This window comes from Sturnira hondurensis, unplaced genomic scaffold, assembly GCF_014824575.4.
Source record: "Sturnira hondurensis isolate 20B ecotype Veracruz unplaced genomic scaffold, ASM1482457v3 Scaffold0006413, whole genome shotgun sequence".
Lineage (NCBI taxonomy): Eukaryota > Metazoa > Chordata > Mammalia > Chiroptera > Phyllostomidae > Sturnira > Sturnira hondurensis.
The window spans coordinates 22541023-22546635 of record NW_028079044.1 but is presented as its reverse complement, the minus strand read 5'-3'; the positions used below and the strand labels follow the sequence as shown (position 1 = coordinate 22546635).

Below are 5613 nucleotides of genomic sequence, written 5' to 3'. Positions count from 1 at the left end.
NTCCACATATAGAAATAACAGGCACATTTTCTCTATTAATGAAAAATTTCTGTAGTTAACCTATCAGAAGCTTATTATTTGCATGCTTCTTATATCCCTTCCATTTGCCATATTATAGGCTTTTAGAAGATGGTATAGTGAGTATGTGAGGTAGGCAATAACCACCATACTTTTGATTCTATTCTCATGTCGTATCATCTCTGATAAGACAAGTCAATAATGCTTCAGCTTTTTAGGTCATTGTGTTCTAAACAGCCTTAGTAAACAGGCCTAGTGAATTGCCAAGAAAATGTACTCGTTACTGAGGAAATACCACCAGAAGAACATGGAAGCGTATCTTCTGTTTTTTGTGTGTGGGGAACCAAGGCTTGTTTAGTGTTCAGATGTGACAAAGATGGGAAATTCAAGCAATTAGAACTTTCTTTAAGTCATTAAGCACTGACAAAGCCACTATTTTAAAACATTCATGTTTTACTAATAGGAACAACATGCCGGAATTCCACAAATTGAAAACAAAGTTGGTGAAGAAGAAAGGAACACGGGCCTATGCCTGCCAGTGTAGCTGGAGAGCTGTCGAAGCACTGACTGACCTCCAGGCGGATCACCAGCTGCGCTGGGTTTGTGGTAAACATCAGGAGTGACGACTTTCCAGAGGCCAGTGCATCCATGAGAGCAGCATCCATTAGTCATCGTAATATCTAGGTAACGGTACGGAGCACTATCATGCCCTTTCAGAAAAGACAAGAAACTTCACGATTATACCCATTTTCAAAGACCAAATGGACTTAAGAAGATAATGTGCTTTATTTAACGTTTTGGAATTAGTCCTTGTTTGATATATGGACATTGCACTTTGTAAGTAAGGTAACAGCTTAGCCAAATCTTCTTTGACAGCCTGTCTCTGTTTAGTGGAAATTTAAGTAAGCAGTTTTAGGCCAGTTTGTGGCCACTCATTAACAACTGCAGTATTACTGACTGCCAAAACACTTAGCATAAACATGCCTCGTAAGGGGATGAAGCGCCCAGCGCAGAGACGCCATTGAGGTCCAGTCAGAGCCCTTGGAAAGATGCTGATGCAGACGTGGCAGAAGCTGTGAGTAGTCACTGAAGGAGGGTTTTCAGGAGTGCGGGTGTCCCGTCAGTGAGTCCACTGCCCGTATCTGATCTTACCTCAACCACTTAAAGTGATACTATGTACAGTAATAAGTATGTATTACAGATTTTAGCTTCTCGCCCTTTGTTCATTTCGATATCAAAAGTTACTTAGTTTGTAATTTTAGCAAATATCCATTTATATATAAATTTTTTTTGATGCACCTGCAATCACAAGGGAAGATCCTAATACAGATGTCATTTGTTGGCTTTTTCAGTACTTTCCAGCCTTTAATGCCTAAAACTCTAATCAAGTAAAGTGAACAGCAAGTAAGATATTTTCTCAGGCAGCCTGTTGATTTTTCTGGTAGGATCAGATTGATCTACCGTTTGTTAAATGAGTGTATGAAAAGAAATAAACTTAGCTGAACCAACCTGTTGACTCGTTTTTGACACTGACATCACTGAGACTTGGAGGACCCCACAAACCAACGCACTCAGGAAATTAGTTACCTCAGAATTACCAGCTCCCAGCCACCTTCACGAGATTCTGGGAGCTTCCCAATCTGCCAGAAGTGCCTTAGTGCATGTGTCTAATACACAGTTCAGCGGTGTGACACAGGCATGCCGAAAGGCAGTCATGGAAGCAGGGTTCCGATCTGCTTATGCTGAATCCAGCCACCTAAGCAAAGGAGAAAAATCTGGTCATTGAAACCTTTTTCCTAGCCATGACACATACATTTGCACATTTACTCTAATAATTCTAGCATTGCAACAGAACAAATCTGTTTTGGATTAAGAATGTATTTATTGAACATGTGTTTTGAAGATATCTTTCAATAAAAATGTTTAATCCCAATAAAAATTGTATCTCACTGCAGTGTCTCCAGAAACAGAGAAGGGTTTGGATTGAAGTCACCTATTTCCTAAAAATAGCACAGCAACAAAATCCACACATTCTGAACCCCATGGAATTTGGCACATAGTCATAGGGTGATGTTTGTTTTTCATTCAAATGAACAAATTTACTGAATTATTAATTTGAATATAGACTTTTATTATTTCATCATAACTATCCTGTAACTTGGATACGTTGCCCATGTTTGGCACTTTATAACAGTAATTGTAATAATTCCCCAATGTCAGAAATGTATATATGACTTCACATTTTTGTGGGCAATTTTCCTTATAAGCTTTTTAATATTGTACAATTTCTAATCTAAAATATAGAAAGAATATTTTGTTTGTACACAGAGGTATAAATTATTATCAGTCATAATTTAAGCCAAAATGCAATTACTTTAGTATCAGTGTAGGAGAAAAGCATAGTTTCTGACGAACTATAATTTTGAAATGCAAAATCTATAAACCTTATGAGATGTTTTGCCCTTTTGTTTTCAATGTCTGTAATAATTTTATGCCTGTAGCAAGAATCTATTTTTTGTCAAGCCAGGTAACTACTTTATTTGAACTGTATTATATTCTCTGCCCTTATCCTACCTTGAAATGAATAAATAATGAAGAGCTTTATTCTGTATTTAGTTATATTTTTATTGTATAGTAAAATATTCATACTGGGATTAACTTGAAATAATTTTGATAATTTCTTTTTTATTTTTATTTTTGTTTAATACTTTTTATTATATTTTAATTACCATTTAGTTTCCTTATACCCCACTATCCCCCCAACAATCACCACACTGTCGTCCATGAGTCCCTTTTCCTTTTTTGCTCTGCCCCCTACCCTCCCTGCCCTGAGCTGTCACCCTGTTATCTATCCATGAGTCTGTCTCTGTTTTGCTTGTTAGTTCAGTTTGTTCATTAGATTCCATATATGAGTGAAAGCATATGGTCTTTCTCTTTCTCTGACTGGCTTATTTCACTTAGCATAGTGTTCTCCAGGTCTATCCATATGGTCACAAAGGGTAAAACTTTCTTATTTTTTACAGCCAAGTAGTATTCCACTGTGTAACTGCCCCATGATTGTTTTATCCACTTGTCTACTGATGGACACATGGGCTCCTTCCATATCTTGGAGATTGTAAATAGCACTACAGTGAACACAGGGGTTCTTACGTCCTTTCGAATTACTGTTTTGGGTTCCTTTGGATATAGTCCCAGAAGTAGGATTGCTGGGTCAAAAGGCAGATCCATTTTTAATTTTTTGAGGTTTCTCCGCACTGCTTTCCACAGTGGGCGCACAAATCTGCATCCCCACCAGCAGTGCAGAAGCGTGCCCCTTTCTCCACATCCTTGTCAGCACTTGTTGTTTGTTGATTTTATTGATGATAGCCATCCTGACAGGTGTGAGGTGCTATCTCATTGTGGTTTTAATTTGCATTTCTCTGATGATCAGTGACGTTGAACATCTTTTCATATGTCTGTTGGCCACCTGTATGTCCTCTTTGGAGAAGTGTCCTTTCAAGTTCTTTGCCCATTTTTTAATTGAGTTGTTTGTTTTGTTTGATGTTGAATTTTGTAAGTTCTTTATAAATTTTGGATATCAACCCCTTATCAGAAGTACCAGCAAATATGTTCTCTCATTCTGTAGGTTGTCTTTGTATTTTGTTGACATTTTCCTTTGCTGTGCAAGGACTTTTCAGTTTGATTTAGTCCCATTTATTTATTTTTTCTTTTGTTTCTCTTGTCTGGGAAGATACATCTAATAAAATATTGCTACGAGCTATATCCAAAATTTTGCTGCCTATGTTTTCTTCTATGATTTTTATGGTTTCCGGCTTAACATTTAAGTCTTTAATCCATATTGTATTTATCCTTGTGTGTGGTATAAGAAAGTGGTCTAGTTGCATTTTTCTGTACCTATCTGTCAAATTTTCCCAACACCATTTATTGAATAAACTATCTTTAGCCCATTGTATACACTTACTTCCAAAAATGGATCTGCCTTTGCTGAATATTAATTGACTATAAAGGTATGGATTTATTTCTGGGTCCTCTATTCTGTTTCACTGACTTATGGGTATGTTTCTATGCCTGTACATGCTGTTTTAATTACTATGGCCTTATAGTATAGTTTGATATTAGGTAACATGATTCCTCCAACATTGTTCTTCTTTCTCAGGATCGCTGTTGCTATGAGGGGCCTTTTGTGGTCCCATATAAATTTTTGAAATATTTGTTCTAGTTCTGTGAAATACGTCATTGGAATCTTCAAAGAATTGCATTGAATATATAGGTTGCTTTGGATAGTATGGACATTTTAATGATGTTAATTCGTCCTATCCATGAAGACGGCATGTGCTTCCACTTACTCATATCTTCTTCAGTTTCTTCAATGTCTTATAATTTCCCAAGTACAGGTCTGTTACATCCTTGGTTAGGTTTATTCCTAGGTATTTTATTCTTTTTGAAGCAATTGTGAATGGGATTGTTTTCTTAATTTCCCTTTCTGTTAGCTTGTTATTGACATATAAAAATGCAACTTATTTCTGAATATTAGTTTTGTATCCTGCTACTTTGCTGAACTCTTTTATCAGTTCTAGTAGTTGCTTGGTGGAATCTTTGGGGTTCTCTATGTTCAGTATCATGTCATCTACAGGAAGTTTTACTTCTTCCTTTCCAATCTGGATGCCTTTTATTTCTTCTTCTTGTCTCATTGCTGTGGCTAGGACTTCCAGTACTATAGTGAATGAGTATAAAAGCAGACATCCCTGTCTTATTCCCATTGGGAATAAGGGGAATGCTTAGAGTTTTCTCCCATTGAGTATGATGTTGGCAGTGGATTTGTCATATATGGCTTTTATTATGTGTGGGTATGTTCATTCCCTCTATTCCCACTTTACTGAGAGTATTTATTATAAATGGGTGCTGGACTTTGTCAAAGGCTTTTTCTGCATCTACTGATATGATCATGTGGTTTTTATCTTTTACTTTGTTTAGGTGGTGAATCGTATTTATTGATTTGCAAATGTTGTACCAACCTTGCATTCCTGGAATAAATCCTATTTGATCATGGTGTATGATCTTTTTGATGTATCATTGTATTTAGTTTACTAATTTTTTATTGAGGATTTTGGCATCTATGTTCATTAGCAGTATTGGCCTATAATTTTCTTTGTAGTGTCTTTATCTGGTTTTGGAATTAGGATAATGCAGGCCTCGTAAAATGAGTTTGGGAGCCTTCCCCGTCTTGAATTTTTTGAAATAGTTTGAGGAGAGGTGTTAGTTCTTCTCAGAATGTTTGATAAAATTCACCCGGAAGCCATCCAGTCCAGGGCTTTTTTTGTTGGTAGTTTTTTAATTACTGCTTCCATTCACTAGGTGTAATCTGTCTATTCAGATTCTCTGATTCTTTTTTATTTAGTTTTGGAAGATTGTATGTTTTTAGGAATTTTTCCATTTCATCCAGATGGTCCAATTTGTTGGCATAAAGTTGTTCATAATGTTTTCTTACAACCCTTTGTATATCTTTGGTGTCAGTTGTTATTTCTCCTCTTTCATTTCTCATTTTATTTATTTAGATCCTCTCTTTTTTTCTTGATGAGTCTGGTTAAAGGTTTG

General features: G+C 36.2%; 1 long non-coding RNA gene across 1 annotated transcript; it reads right to left on the bottom strand.

Moving 5' to 3' along the window:
- Positions 1-1377: 1377 nt before the first annotated feature.
- Positions 1378-2623, bottom strand: LOC118988529 (uncharacterized). The gene is made up of 2 exons (XR_005066796.1): positions 1617-2623; positions 1378-1562 (listed from the first exon to the last, which is right to left on the bottom strand). It is a non-coding gene; the product is annotated as an uncharacterized LOC118988529 (long non-coding RNA).
- Between the last annotated feature and the right edge of the window lie 2990 nt (positions 2624-5613).